This window comes from Schistocerca gregaria, chromosome 2, assembly GCF_023897955.1.
Source record: "Schistocerca gregaria isolate iqSchGreg1 chromosome 2, iqSchGreg1.2, whole genome shotgun sequence".
Lineage (NCBI taxonomy): Eukaryota > Metazoa > Arthropoda > Insecta > Orthoptera > Acrididae > Schistocerca > Schistocerca gregaria.
The window spans coordinates 661,026,450-661,043,536 of NC_064921.1; the positions used below are offsets into that span (position 1 = coordinate 661,026,450).

General features: G+C 41.2%; 1 protein-coding gene across 1 annotated transcript in view; it reads right to left on the reverse strand.

Moving 5' to 3' along the window:
• The window catches only part of LOC126334708 (sodium-dependent nutrient amino acid transporter 1-like), a 175,729-nt gene that overhangs the window by 139,335 nt on the left and 19,307 nt on the right, over positions 1-17,087 (reverse strand). The gene's annotated exons all lie outside the window — the stretch shown is intronic.

Consider the following 17,087-nt stretch of genomic DNA (forward strand, 5'->3'; position numbering starts at 1 on the left):
GAGATGGGCCATGCCTGAAACCAAGAAATCAAACAAACATAAAAAGAAAGTTTTTCCCCCGCTCCCCGCCTCCTTTCGTGAGCATCCTTGATAGCTACCTATTTAACGCAAACGTAGATCATCGCAGTGAAAATGAGGCTGATAAAAGCTTACACACGGGCATTATCCGTGAGTGAAGTAGGAAGAAAGCATATTACACGGTAACATAAGAATTCTTTCCCAGTTAGTTTACAGTTATTTGGAAATTACCGACGAAAATGTTGAAGGCACTTCTGAAGACCTAGCACAGTTTTTGTGTTTGGACATTAAACCAGTGAAGAAAATAATCCTATTTATCCCGACTTAATTGTGGTATAAAAGAAATCAATAATCACTGATTTTTTCCACTTATTAGGACTGACCTAAGCCTTTCTCTTCTAACGAGAAACACATACACGCAGACTGCCTGAAGCTTAAGCTTGTTTAAATAGCATATTCACAGCTCCGCACCTCTGGAAAAGCGTGTTAAGTAGTCAGGCACGTACATACAGTGACAGCTTTCTACAGAGTCAAGTTTCTGATGAGAAAGCTACGAATAAAATTTACGGTTGTGCACTTTACAGCGAGATGCGTTCGGTATGTACTGCAACAGATTAGACGCACACAACGAAGGACACGCCGAACTTCACAGCTTGGCTTGACTCGTGGAAGATTGTCACCAAAACTCTGAGTAATTAAAGACGAAAGGCAAAGACGTCAATATTCTGGGTAAATTTAGTCATAAAATTTACATTTATGCTCCCCAGTGACACATTATGTACACAAACCAAAACCCAAACATATCGCCTATTAACGCTTAACATTTGAAGAGACAATAATTTAGCACTTTAACAATATTAGTTCTTGATTATAATTGCTTAGTTACATGTTGTTTTGATCGTTTTGTTTCTTTTCTCCTTTTTTAAGATAGGAACCGAAATCTTTGTGTAATATATGTACTAGAAAACCACTGTACATATGACTGCGATTTTGTACGCACTTCCTGTTCCATACCATTCATGAATGGTGTGGGGGAGGAAAAACCATGGCCCGTATTCTTCTGAACGAGTGTAAATAACCGTAGTTTTCAAATGTTTTCCTGCTCAGATCTATTATTAACCAATCTGACGGTAGTGTAGTGAGGATAGATCTGGTGATCCTGGTGTCGATGAAGGAACATACGGTGATCGATCCATCGATTACGGCAGTCTCATTGCTGTGCTTCAACACAGATGGCCCAGAAAGTATAGCGATTGCGTCCTATTGCACATACATATGAAGCGCCCTTGTGGCCAAAGAAACATTCCACAGGTTTTCTCACAACGGTAACTCGTACTGTGTTGCATTAAAAATATTTTCATCAATGACTGGATCTGTGAATCGGTTATCGCTAATTTGTTCCACATATTAACTAAAAAATTTAAAGCGAAGTTACTGCCCACAATAATGGTGAGATTTCCCCCAAACCTTCTGAAAATATTGCCACTGTTGTTGATTTTGCCACAAATAAATTCCGAATGGCAGACAATCTATCTTTTGTGGATGCATTACAAAGTTAGCATTCGCTGTGACGAGGAAGCACACGTATTAGCGAAACAAGCTGCATCCACAGGAATAATTCTTGATTTTAAATTTCCGAATACAGATTACTTACGCGATGTCGAAATCCAAGAAAACATTAGTGGCAAGAGATGTGGAACGTGTCCCAGCAAAAGAAACATGGATACCACGCGGCATTACAACCTACATCTACATCTACATCTACATCTACATGGTTACTCTACAACTCACACTTAAGTGTCTGGCACAGGGTTCATGGAACCATTTTCATACTACTTCTCTACCGTTCCACTCCCGAATGGCGCACGGAAAGAATGAACACCGAAATCTTTCCGTACGAGCACTGATTTCTCTTATTTTATTATGATGATCATTTCTCCCTACGTAGGTGGGTGTCAACAAAATATTTTCGCATTCGGAAGGGAAAGTTGGTGATCGAAATTTCGTAAATAGATCTCGGCGCTAAGAAAACCGTCTATGTTTCAGTGACCGCCACCCCAACTCGCGTATTATATCAGTAACACTCTCACCCCTATTACGCAATAACACGAAACGAGCTGCCCTTCTTTGCACTTTTTCGATGTTCAAATGTTTCAGATGGCTCTGAGCACTATGGGACTTAACATCTGAGGTCATCAGTTCCCTAGACCTAGAACAACTTAAACCTAACTGACCTAAGGCTTGATTCGAAACTGCAACCGTAACAGCAGCGCGGTTCCGGACTGAAGCGCTTAGAACCGCACGGCCACAACGGCCGGCTTTTCGATGTCCTCCATCAATCCTACCTGGTAAGGCTCCCACACCCAGCAGCAACATTCCAGCAGAGGACTGACAGATGTAATGTAGGCTGTCTCTTTAATGGGTTTGTCGCACCTTCTAAGTGTTATGCCAACAAAGCGCAGTCTTTGTTTCGCCTTTCCCACAATATTATCTATGTGGTCTTTCCAATTTAAGTTGCTCGTAATAGTAATTTCTAGGTATTTAGTCGAATTGGCAGCCCTTAGATTTGTGCAATTTATCGTATGCCCAAAATTTATCGGATATCTTTTAGTACCCATGTGGACCTCGCACTTTTCTTTGTTTAGCGCCAATTGCCACTTCTGTCGTTTACTCTGAGTCATTTGGACCTATCAACCATTTCCACTATCATTAGATTCCACTTCAGCTATACCTCTTTCCCTAAAAGTATATGCAGAATTAACATTTACGGTTCTCTTGTGTGTCTGTGTTGTTATGTGTCAGAAGCTTCTGCAAACCACATCTAGTTTTCGTATCCCAAACTTAAGAGTGAAAGGTGTGAATACTTGAAGTCGTTGATGAATATCTACAACTACGTCTACTTTTACATCTACATACATCTTACGCAAACCACCTTATGGAACACGGCGGAGGGTACCTTCTACCACTACTGGTCAGTTCCTTTCCGGAAAAGGAGAAAATCTTGTCTATATGCTCTCGTATCTCGAAAACGGTTGACAATACAGTATATGGTTGCACATCTTCTCTTTAGGAAGGTCCGTACTATTTAAGCCCTTAAGTTTGTACATTTTCTCCTCAAATCCGTGAGCTTTGTCTGCTGAATATTGTGGTAGAGAGATATAACAAAATAATAGTTCTGTTGTTATTCTTAAGCTTTAAGACAGTATAAGAAAATCGCATACCCTTCTTGCAAGATTACTATGCAGGTGATCTATCGTTTCTATCCAGTCACAGGTACATCTGAGTAGCCGGCCGCGGTGGTCTAGCGGTTCAGGCGCTCAGTCCGGAACCGCGGGACTGCTACGGTCGCAGGTTCGAATCCTGCCTCGGGCATGGATGTGTGTGATGTCCTTAGGTTAGTTAGGTTTAAGTAGTTCTAAGTTCTAGGGGACTGATGACCACAGATGTTAAGTCCCATAGTGCTCAGAGCCATTTGAACCATCTGAGTAATGTAAATGACTCTGGTGAGAGCTTGCCTGTAATGAATAGATGTGGACGGAAAGAAATGAAAAACGTATAATCTGGTGCTGGTGGTTTGCTCATGTCTGCAGTACGAAACATTAAATTATGTGGCTACTACAACACTTACAAAGTCTGGTGCATATGGGATATAACTCGGATGAAGTGCGAAACGCTGTAGTTGTCATTTGCTGTTAACATTTCTCAGAGACCCTTTTTCGGGTCATCCAGATTTCGGCTTTACGTGGGTTCCATAATCGCTTAAACGATGTGTTCTTACAGAACGACCATCTTGCGCCTTGTTTAGTCTTTGGCTTTGCTAAGCGGTCAAGAAGATTCTTCTTTTCAGTATTGCACTAATCTCACCTAATGAAGAGCCATGATCACTGAAATATGATGGCAATTAACATCATACTTAGTCGTCATTCAGTGGTGTAATATCAGTATGAGTTGGGTTCAAAGACGATATAATTATCAGTTCGCGGGAAATGTCTTTGCGATATCGTGACATTTTGGCTCATACATAACATGCTGCTCGCCATTGGTGCACTTGCGGATCCAGTGTACAGCAGAGGGACATACACAGCGGCGATAGAGCATTAGTCGACTATTGTATTGTTGCAACTGGGACTGTGGGCGCTTCGGTCGACTTATCGTGAGTTTTTATCGTGATATTGCATAACGTTACGCTGAACCACTTGATATTATATGCACGTGTGTCTTGAAGTCATTCACAATGCGATGCGTTTTCCTTAGTTACCACTGTAGTTGTGTATTGTAATGCCACGGAGTGTTTCCGACTACGGCCACGGCAAGGTAAATGCAATAATATCGTGGCTCGGTAGTAGTGGTGGGCTACGTAGTGCAACCACAACGCGACATCACAGCCCTCTTACCCAAATGGCCGTAACGGATCGTACAGTTTCGTCCAAAGCGTCGCCTCGATGATGGAGTGCGACAACTGGTGTGACCCTCTAAGCGTCAATATTTTTACGCCGACACCTGATAGTTTCTCTGATAATGTGCACACCACTGCGTCGGATTAAACTGTATAGATGTTCCAAATGGTGTAAATAGGTATTAGCACAAGAATGCCGTCGTTGTATGGGAGAGCTGAAACCAGAAGGTCAATGATAGTCTGATACTTGTTGCACGCTACCGTAGGCGCTGCAATCAGACAGCTTTCTTCGAAGATGAGCATACTGGACAAAGGACAGTCTTGATTTGAGGTGCCATTGAAAACAACAAGCGATCTGAGCTCTTACTGAGAACGCTCTGAACAGAAAACGCTGCAATACGAATGCTTTCAAACCGAAGATGCTGTCCTCCTTTCAGGCGACTCAGCAAGCTATATCTACATAGTCTGTCTATATATGACGAGAAAAGTACAAAACTGGTAGATGGGGGTAGGGCAGGGGAAGCACTAGAACTGGAAATTAGCCTTCCACGTCGCCCTACACACATGGCTTTAATGCGGCTCGTCGGCAACATGTATGTCATCATCCACGACTATCATTCTTGATCAAACTAAACTCCGTCCGAACAGGCCTTCAAGGCCCCTATGGTACCTAATTAATGATATTTGGCAGCCAAGATCGCGTGCTGTAATTTCCTCAATGTCCAGTTTCGACAGAGTCTAGCTGTCATCTTCGGATCCACGAAAAACGTTACAACGACGATCCACACAATCGTACAACCAGTATACACGTGGGAAATAATAAAAAAACTAGATATCGTAATATCGTTTATACAGATGATGGAAATAATGTTACTGTGCATGAATTGCACAAACATAACGAGACCCACAATGGCTTGCAAATACATAAAACAAAGTAAATAAAAAATCTATAGCGTCAACACTGTGCCCCGGAGTGGAGGCGAGTTCGTCAGTTGAAACGTTAGAGCTAAGGGAAGACAGCGGGAGCGCAGCGGAAGTGTCGATGGGCGGCTACGTGCTCTGTCAACATGAGCCAGTACATCGATTATTAATGTTCTTTGAAATCCAACGTTTTAATCGCTACATCCAGTGACATAGGAGCGGTTATTATATACAGAAAACTCATCTATCGGTCTGTGAGAAAACAGCCGCAAACATTTAAATAATGTCTCAACACAGGGCAAAAACTGTCGGTTCAAACCTGAAACACCAAAACAAATCAAATCGTTCTGAGCACTATGGGACTTAACAACTATGGTCATCAGTCCCCTAGAACTTATAATTACTTAAACCTAGCTAACCTAAGGACGGCACACAACACCCAGCCATCACGAGGCAGAGAAAATCCCTAACCCCGCCGGGAATCGAACCCGGGAACCCGGGCATGGGAAGCGAGAACGCTACCGCACGACCACGAGATGCGGGCTAAACCCCAACACACTTAGATCGTAGAGTACTGCATTTATAATTTGTTTATGAATGCAGAAAAATTATCTCGTTAATCATGATAATACATACAGACGTAGTCCCTACATTTACATTCATATAAATATACCGACGCCTAGTCATGCATACGTTCTAAGTGTAATGTCAGCAACAGTTGGCTAAGAAGACACCTACAACGTACTGAAGTACGCTTTGCATAAAGGTATGTACATTTTTTATATTCAAATATTCTTGGAAAAATAACATGAAGAATACATTAAAACATTATAATATGGTCCAGAAGTGACAGCTGCTAGTGTGAATCACATATGGATACGATATACAGATATGAAACGGCTGTTACAGGCTATGACGTAATTATAGTCTGTTTCTAGTAGGTGCTTACTTCTTATCACACAGAATTCTCATACTCATGGACCGTGTATCAGCTTCGCACTCCGAGTGACCGCCGTGTCATCCTCTTCTAATGGCGTTATTCGGATGGTGTCGGCTAAGCACAAGGCTCTCCCGAACGTTTTCAACTTCAGACGCCTTGCGGCCTCTACCAATCTCTCAAGCTGCTCCTCAGCTGGCATCACAAGGCTGGGTGCACTCAGTTCCAGCATTCCTCCCAAGGAAAAGTCCCTGACAGTAGCCAGAACTGACCCGGGTGCCCTTCATTTAAGTCAGACACTGCTACTGCTCAGCTACGGAGGCTGACCTCAGAGACGATATGAACTTGTATAATTCCAATTATTTTGTGTAGGCGGTCTTGAACAGCTTTTATAAAAGTTAGGAACTTCATCATGCATTATACAGCTGTACTTAATTTTATTATGACAATCGATTTTGTTCACTGTCTGACCATCATCGAATCATAACACATTTTACATCGAGCATGGATGCGTTATGTGTCACTTGATTATACAAAGGATATACCTACTGAAGGTTTATTTAACTGTGCACATCACAATTCCAATAACTGATAGAATTCTTCAAGTGCTCTGTTTTAGTGTATCTCGTGGTATTACAGCCATGTATTTTTGTCCCAACATAAGCTATCAACACAATGGATAATGCTGCAACTGCCCAAAGACCTTATATTACAGACTCCTCATATTTCAAGGGTTTTTGCTATCGATACATTCTGAGCAACAACAAGTGCAGGACTTCATATTGCTCTGTAATTTCCATAAAGCATCTTAGGAGATCGACTGGAATTATTATTTTGCTAGATTTTGAGAATTATCCAACTGAGTTGTTATAACACCTTTGTAAGTACATTTAAAACACACAAGGGTGAATGCATTTAAATAACAGAAATAACTCGTACAAATACTATGTAGTTATAAATAGCCTTTGAGCTTGTAGACAGATAACAATGTACTTATATAAGTTGAACAACCACCCCAAGTGGAGAAATAGTCTATTATTTACATTACTAGAGTGGCCTATGTAATCATAGTTTCTCGTACCACTCATTATATTTAGCTATTGAAACCAATGCAATGAAATTGTGGGTTGCTAAAAATCGCACACACACACACACACACACACACACACACACACACACACACACACACACACACACAACATGTCAAACAATTAAAATCCAATAACAGCATAACTATAACATGAGACCATCTGCAGCTATATCAGCCTAGATCTTAATCTTCTTGGATGGATGTTTACCTGACTAAAACTTAACCTTCTTGAATGGTTGGAAAATATGATAACCCTCATATACCTAAGGCTTTGACTATAATCTATAGATTTTATAAATTAAAGTCTTCTACAGCGTTTTTCTGCCTATATGTGAAGGCTAACCCAAGGAACTAATGCACGAATTTTGAATCAGATAGACTGATCAGGATGGATATTTTTGTTTATAACGTATAAATATTTCATGTTCGTTTACTGATGACGAAATGAAGTCACACCCAGCGTTTTCTCTCTGAAAGTGAAGGCTAATTTCAGGAACTGCTCTAGATATTTTACTACCCATACGCCGGACAAGTCGTCTCGCCGTACATACTTAGAACTTCTCGTGCAAAGCTGTTCTGGCCACTAGTGTTAAATGTTCAGTAGTTATTTCTGTACAGGAATACCTTTGCGTTTACGGTGAATGCTACCCATGTCTCGTTTACTATTACCGTTCCGGAAACCGCCATTTCTTGTTGCCTAATATTCTTTTGAAGCGGATCGTTGACAGAAATAGATTAAGCTTAAGAAATCAGGAAGACTCATTAGAAAATGACACATATACCTAGCAGTGTATGGCGCCACTGCGATGAGGGCAAACATCGTGTTGTGAATACGTTTCAAGATTTCTGAATCACCACCCACGGCTTCCGGGGATTAGCGGTATCTGCGTCCAAGTTATGCGAATCTTACTTGATGGCTTTTTAATTATCCTCAGTAGCAATGAGATCAGACACTCTGGGGGTTGCGGAGAGGGTGGGAGGACGTTCCTCTAGCCATTCTGGCAGCGTTCGACATCGAGCTCCGTCTTGCTGAACATAAATAACGTCTACGGGATTCTGTAGGGCAACAAACATGTACACATGTACAGACAGTAGACTCTTAAGCCGTTGCCAGTGAGAGATGGTAACAGTCGTTTCAGGAGCCCATTACATTCCATGTAAACATTCCTTACACTAAAATACGAATCCTTGTACAACGAAAATTTTGAAAGCGAAATGCATCGCCACACGGGGTTTTCGATTTCCTTATATCCTAATACAGAAACAGGGGAACAAACTTTCAGCAACACAGGTAGGACATTGGCACTGCAGTTCTTTCAGTCGTACGGTGACAGAGACGGCGTAATAGTAAATTATTGCTTCCACGACAAGCTCATTGTTTTCTGGTTATTAGGTAGTGTAGATAGTGTAGACGACAAAACATTTGTTCATACACAGGTCGAGCCTGAAAAACACGATTTACTACTCTTTGAGGGTTCATAGAATGAAGTTTGCATTAATATTATAGTTCAATAATCAATCGTGTTAGTTCCAAGTCATCAAACTTTCGTTGCGCTTTGCGTTAGCTTTGCCATCTTCGAGGTAAATTTTCGAAGTCAGATAACATTTTTAATAGGATATATTCAGTCTCAAGAGATATATTTAAAGGCGCAAACCGGTTCATAATCTTAAATGAAAACAAAAGGTATAGTTTTTAAAGAAGTGGTAGGCTTAGCAGATGACGCGTCAAATATGCTTATCTATAATATTGCACCCATGTTGAGACAGTCAAATAATTTTAAATTTTTGTTAATATTATTTCTACTATGATTTCCTTATATATGCAATTTTCTATTTGTACCAAGCTTTTGGCAATGTGGTTAATAAATCTAACCCAAATCAGTTCATCTACATCAGTATGGCTACTCCGCAAGTCACACTTAAGTGCCTGGTGGAAGGCTCATCGAACCACCTTCACACTAATTCTCTATCATTGCAGTATCTAACAGCACCTGGTAAAACTTCTCCACATTGAGATGAGTAAATGTCCTTTAAATTAATGATTGAAGCTCGAATTCCATTTGCATTCATCCAAAAAGATAACACTTGTAGTTGTTCTTTCTTCTCCAGCTCAGTTGTGAACTTGGCATCATGTGTCGTACTAATACTGTGACTAAATGCTGCAGAGCCTCGCTTCCATGTGCCATGTAGTTATGAACATGACATCAATGTAAGTTAAGCATTGCCAATATCACATCATCTTGTACTCCGTAAACTAACTTTTATACCATCAGATCCTGAGAGATGTGTCACCATGTCAAATGAAACGATCTTTATTGGACCGATTAACTAAGTATGACATGGCGAGATTTCAGTGAATGGAATACTGACTTCAGTAGCATTTTACCACAAAGACTGGACAGGCCACAGTGGGACTGCCGCGTCGCACTCCTTGAGGTGAAAGTATGAGCCAGGTGGCACCGCAGTAAAATCTGCAGAGGCCACGGAACAAGGCCGACCTTCACGGGTTTTCACACAGTGGCAGACGGTGAATGGAGACATTCTAGAGCTCGGCATTTATACAGCCTGAAACGGCGGTACTCGTGGGGAGATGTGAGTCTAGATTGTCCTTCCATGCAGCATTACTCTTATACATATGCCTGTTTTGATCTTTCTTTCACTGAGAGTGATGCGCAATGCGTACACGATATGTCGTTTGTTAGTGATTTATTCGAATACATGGCTGTTTATAAGTAGAACTATTACATTTCTTTTTTCTTACCGGACGTGAACCCACTATAAGGGGGAGTAAAATGAAAACGAAGCAGATTGGAAAAAAGTACAATAAATTGTTTATTATTTCAAAAGTAATCACCGTAGCTCGTAATACATTTATCCCACTCCGAGAGGAGGTGGTCAATGCCTTCATGGAAAATTGTTAGCGATTGCCTCGGAACCACGATTGTACCCAGATGGGCATCTTTTCTTCCGCGAATCGATGGCCAGGAGCGTCTTTTTTCAGGCTCCAAAAATACCAAGTAACATGGGGAAATATCGGAACTGAATGGAAGATGTATAAGGGCTTCCCAGCGAAACGTCTGCAGCTTCTTTGAAACAACCTTGGGAACATAGGTGGGAGGGAGGGGGGGGGGGGGGCAGGTATTATCCTGTGACAGAGTCATGCTTGATGTTTTCAAGTCCACTAACCATAGAACATAAATCAGGAGCGTGGCTGCATCATTTGACAAAAAATGTTGAGAACAAATCATCTATCGCTGCATAGTTTGTCTCAACAAAATCTGTCAAACGGCGGTGGCATGTTGTTACTCTATGCTGCTACGAAACAGTAGATGGAAATAAATAAAGTACTGAAGTTTTCGGTCGCTCACTGGGGAGTAAAGAAGCAAATACTGATTACTTCCTATATGGCTGTTATTCTTCAGCAGGCCGATATCGTACAGTAAATTCCGTTCTTGTTTCCCTGAAGAGCTCAGAAGCAGCTGCGGAATGGATGAATGAAACTGTAATTCTACCTTACTCAGAAGAAAAAAGGCACTGGTACGATCGGCGGCACAAATAACCGGCAAATGTGGATTTACATCACACGGTGTTACGCATTCTACTCGCCACAGTGACGCAAAAGTTGCCCGCCGGTTGACCTTGAACTTGCACTCAGAACTTTCCAACCGGTGACTGCAGTAGGTAAACTTCGCAAGACGCAGTCACATTCCGAAAGACATACGTATGTTATGTAGGAGGATGTTCTGAGAAGCAGAAGTAAACTCCGTGCTTCTATGCCAGTTTTATAATGTGTAGGAACAGCAACATTTTCAGTTAATAACCGCATTAAGTACCAGGCAAGATGTCATGCTTACAGCCTCCTGATAATGCGGTGTCGTCCGATTCAGGGGTACCTGATTGATATTCTGGTATTGTGTCATTACAGAGTTTGGACAGCAAGGAAAGCAGAAATGATTATCGTATTGTACGCAAATGTTATGGGATAATTCCAAATCTCGGATGGTGATGTTAAGCAAATGATATCTTTGGCCTCTGAGAGTATAGTAAACGACGCTCCAGCAGGTGGATTCACCCTCTGCCATCTCATCGTCACGAACAACGCGAACTTGACTTTACATTTTATAGGCACTCACCGCCGTACGCATTTACAATGCAACATTACATTTTAAATCCAATACAAATACTTCGCGAAGAAAAAGTTATAATATGAGTGAGCGTCTTCCTTTCCAGCGTTAGTTCTTTATGTGATACGTTCCGCTAATGACGGAAAGTCGTCAGTCTATGAACTGACAACTATTTTTTATTCAATTCTGTGAGCCTACAAATGTCAGTTAACCTGAGGAAAGCCATCTGAACCACACATTTGTAAATGCTGCAGACTCTGTTTTCGTGTCTTAATTTACTGTGTGTTGTATATCTTAGAAAAGTACGGGGAACCAGTCCGGTATTTGCCTAGTAATATAACTTACCTAGTGAGATAATGTCGCGCTTGGATAGGATCGGGATTCGGCTCAGCGCTCTGTCTCGGTGAGCTACGTGCTCACACGTGTGGGAGACCAGTTTATTAACATCCACATCGGAGTGCCCTTATTCGTGATTGTATCTAGATAATCATATTGTCATGAACGTTCAGTGTCAGTCAGTAACAGTCAATTCAGTATTACACTGCTAGTTTCAGGATACGTTCATTATTAAGTACAGCAACGCTCTAGTCGTAATTTGAAATCTTACCTGTTACTTTAATATGTAACAGAAGCATCAAAATGTGTTGACTGATCTCCGTACTGTTTTGATCCGTCATTCCTATCACGAATGGAAAATAACAAAATTTTAAAGGAAGTAATGGTTTATCTGTACTAGCGTTATTCAGTTGTGATATTCGCTTCACTCTACCCCAGTGATTATGGCGTTTAAATATTTTGTCCGTCTACGTACGGATCTTCCGCTATTATTAGTAAACAGATAAAATAGCGCGACATGGTAAAAGAATTCTGTGTAAATACATTGTATAACAAATACACGTTACTATTCAATAACACACGGCTTCTCTTACTATTGTTCTAACGAGACTGTGCCTAGGCAATTATACCACGGGCTGAAAAGACTCGAGCGTTTGTAACAGACATAGCAGCAGCCGCCCTGGTTTCATTTCCAGGAATCAGAATCAATATCTTCAACATTAAAATTAGGTGGACGAGTGCAGTGACTGGATTCAACAGCGTTTACTGAAGATTAAGTTTCTCTCCCTTGTGCTGGCCGTCACCGTGGCATTGTATACAGAAACTATCTGAGTCAGGAAATCACGCGCGTCCTGTTTATCCTGAAGGGCATCAGAAACACATAATTTGTCCGTCAGGTAAAGGTTTAATGGTCGGTTGTCACACAACGACCATAACTTCCTGTTAAGCAGTTTCCGCCTACATTTACTTTTTTTCCCTCGTGGTCTTTGTTTTGCTGTAACCAGCCGTCAGAATGGGAAACATTTTGCGTAATGCTACAAACCACAGCTCGGTTCAAGAGCGTGTTGATAGGAACAGCTGACGGTTATCCCTATTATTATTATTCGTTTACAGCTTCATTCTTGTTTTTCAGTTTGGAAAATTAGTGTCGTATTGATGTGCGTGTATCGTGTATTAAACCGGGGACCTAGAAACGAAGGAGAGGCTTCGTCCCGCCGTAGCCCTCAGTGGTTCAGTGGCTCACAACAGGTCACAACAGTCCACCCACCCCACCGCCGCCCCACACCGAACCCAGGGCTATTGCGGTTCAGGTCCCCTCTAGAACTCCCCCCCCCCCCCCGGGAACGTCTCATACCAGACGAGAGTAACCCCAAATGAAATGTTTGCGTGGTAGAGTAATTATGGAGTAAGCGTACGTGGAGACAGTGTTTACGCAGCAATCGCCGACATAGTGTAACTAAGGCGGAACAAGGGCAATCAGCCCGCATTTGCCGAGGTAGGTGGATAACCACCTTAAAAATCATCTAAAAGCTGGTCGCACCTCGACACTAATCCTCTTGGGGGGGGGGGGGGGGGGCGGGATTCGTGCTGGGGACGCGCAATGCAGCGCGTTAGACCGAGCGGCTGCCCGGACGGGCTAATATTGACGTACTTCTATCGCTAGGATTTTGTCCGAGCAGAGATTCCACATTTCATTCTTAAATAACGTCCTTTATGCTCTATGTATTCATTAATTTCTGCCAATAAGGCGACTACTTTCTTCGCATATCTCTGTCTTCGAAAGACATCGTGGTGAGGTAGCAGACACTGCACAGGCTACGATTAGGAAAGTGTCACATTAGCTAACAATCGAAACACACACACACACACACACACATCTCAAAACAAAGAACTCATCGTCAAAATCTTGATTCCCCTATCGTCATATTATTTGTTTTCGTCAATACTTTATTAGTGATGCGCTGCATTCATGAATTCCTACTTCAGATGGAACGCCACTTCTTGCGAATGAACAGAAAACAAAACCAAGGCAACACACAAAACTACCACTGTCCGAAGATTCACCTCATTGCAAAGTTATAAATAAAATGGAACCGTGCATTAATGCAAGACTGACGATGAGATGCATTAAATTCAAATGAAAAATAGTAATAACCTAAATGTCCGATCTTTCTAAATGAAGATCAAAACATGCAAAACATGATTACGACAATTATTCGATTTCTCGATAGAGTGAGGTCCCAAGCTGAAACTGCCGAAACATTCTCATAAATTCAAGAACATTAAATACTCGAGACAAATTATCTTTTTTATTTCATGGTGAAATACTAAGTAATTCATTAGAAAGTACTGTTGAGTAATGCCAACTGTCACCAGATGGAAGACATTAAGACAGCCCAGAATTTCCACAACGTAAAATTTCGCTAGAAAAAGATTAATTTTTACACACTAGAAACATTATCAATACCCAGGAACCGGAAAATTTATTGCCACACAGTACGTCTGGGAGTACACACGAGAAAAGGCCGTAAATAAGTTTCCTGATTCCGACTGAAAGCCTACCAAAAGCGAACACAATTTGCTTTTTCCCTTCTGTTATAGATATACTTTCATTTAAATTTTTTTTTGAGTCTGCGATGTAAGTAAAGGTAATTTAATTAACGGAACACGTAAGCAGTCGATAGTTATCTTTTTTACACTTTTTGTATCAGTTTCTAGATGTGACAACTGGTAGAAACAAAAGTACCGGACAGACAACCCGGACTTTTCGCAGTAACTGATAAAATCTGAATCCTGAAACATAGACGTAAATTTTACAGTAAAGGGACCCATGAAATTTCCAGATGCGCATTGCACCCGTGATGGATTATTGCACGTTCTCGGTAAGATGGACAGGATTACAGCAGACTAATGGTCAATTTTTTATTAAAATAACCAAGGCATTAATGAACCAAAATATAAGATTATTTTCATACACAGTCTGTTAAATAACAGATTTTATCTTAATAATTCAAAGTGCTTTTAAGAGTATTTTTATATAATATGCAAGGAACGCTTCACAGTGGGAATAAGACTTATCACAGCAGGAAAAGCGTTTAACAACGTAAAAATATTAGAAAGTGTTTAAAGTGCTTGGAGAAAAAAGAATAAGTTATAGAGAAAAATGGGTAATATGCAATAGATCACTGGACCAAGAAAAAACAATGAGAAAGGAAGACCAAACGTAAAATTCTCGGATTAAAAACGGTGTAACGCAACGAGACAGGATTCCTCTGTCTGTGTTGAAGAAGTACAGTGGAGAAGCAGTGACGGAAATAAGAGAAAGGTTCAAGCGTGGGATCATAATTCAGAGTAAGAGGACATCAGTGAAAAGATTTATGAATGACATTATCATCCCAAATGGAAGTGAGAAAGGACTACAGGAATCACGACTGGAATGAACAGTCTAATGAGCACAGAATATGGTTTCCGAGTAAACCGAACTTGGCAGTAAGAAGGAGTAGCAGAAACGAGATTAGCGATAACCTTAACATTAAAACTGGAGACCAGGACATTGGCATAGTGAAGGAATTCTGCTCCCTTGGAGCAAAATTACTAGCACGTAGAAAGACAGCGTTCTTCGGCAAAACAAGTCTACCAGTATTATAAAGGCCATAGATTAAAGAAGAGATTTCTGAGAATGTGTCAGTTGCCCTCGTCGGAGGCTCGAGTCCTCCCTTGGACATGTGTGTGTGTTGTCCTTAATGTAAGTTAGTTTAAGTTAGATTAAGTAGTGTTTAAACCTAGGGACCGATAACCTCAGCAGTTTGGTCCCACAGAACTCACCACAAATTTCCAATTGAGAATGTGTGTTTACAGCACAGCATTGTACAAAGTGAATCATGGACTATGGGAACACTAGAAAAGAGGTTGGCAGAAGAGAAGTCAGAAGAAAACCATGAAAGGAGAAAGTACTTTAATGGGCAATTGTATCTAGAAGTACCAAGGATAACGTACATATACTGTCAACAAGACCATTTTAAAATCTAGAATTTGACTCCATAGAGAAACATAAAAATTTATAGCGTCAGAAAAAAGGCTGTATAAATAACTGACTAGCTGGTGGAAGGGAAAGGATGGTAAGGCAGATACCGAGGTCACTTTATTTGCCGGTTAGTTCCAGATCCACTGAAGCATCGATCCAAGGAGGAAAGAAATGAGCACAGTGTTTTTAAAATGTTCTCCTTTGACAAAGGTATCGTTAGCGTAACACCATCTCTCTGAGGACAAGGACATCGCGGCACGAGCGGTCCGCGCCGGTTGCAGTACGAGGCCGCAATGCGGAAACAGCAGCTCCGTGTCGCAAATGAAGCAGGGAGGTGTGTCTCTGATTTCACTAAGATTGCTAAGAAAGCACGTGTAGACTCACCACAACCTAGAGCTCATATGAGTTGACCGTCAAGGTCGGACTGGACAAGGATGCGATAAAAAATCGACCGTGGTGTTGTTTAAGCTATCGTCATGACAATTGTGTTCTGTAGGGAAACTACGGAAACCCTTGAATACGATGGCCGGTCAGAGATTTGAACATCGCTCTTCGGTGCACTGTACATCCTCTTCTGTTCATGGATATGTAATTAGATCTTTGCATGTTTATTTCCAATACATCGGGTCTGCATTAATGTAGTTTTATCAGCCGAAATTGAACCACCATTAATCATTCTGATACTTCCTAGTTAGGACTGCCCACACGATATTATTGTACCTCTGAATGAAACTGTTTTGTGTGACAGTGGCCACACTGTTCTGCTTTTGTGCAGCATCTTAGTGTCAGACTCTTGATGAAAGTGTTTCCTTGTGGGGTGGCCCGGTGGTTCGATAATAGATTCGTGTCCCGGAGAGTAAGGTTCAAATGCCGACCTGGTCGTTCTGATTTACATTTATCTGGGTTTCCCCCAAATGATTCCAAACATTTTCAGGAGGTGGCGCTTCACGGTTATTATATATTTAAAAAATCTCATATTACTGACTTGAGCTGCTGGTAAATTCCTTTGTTTACATAACAAGTTTCAGTCGTCTGACCATCATCAGGTTCATAATAGTATTCACAGCTTCAGGTTAAGTGAAGTATAAAACAACTAACGCCAAGTGAAGAAACAATTCGTTATCGACCGTTATCATCTCTTAATTTAAATTACATCGCCAATCTACAAAAACTGTGCTTGGTAATACATACAGTCAGTCGCCTCTGTTTTATATGAATCTGTTCACAGTGTTTAACGCCGA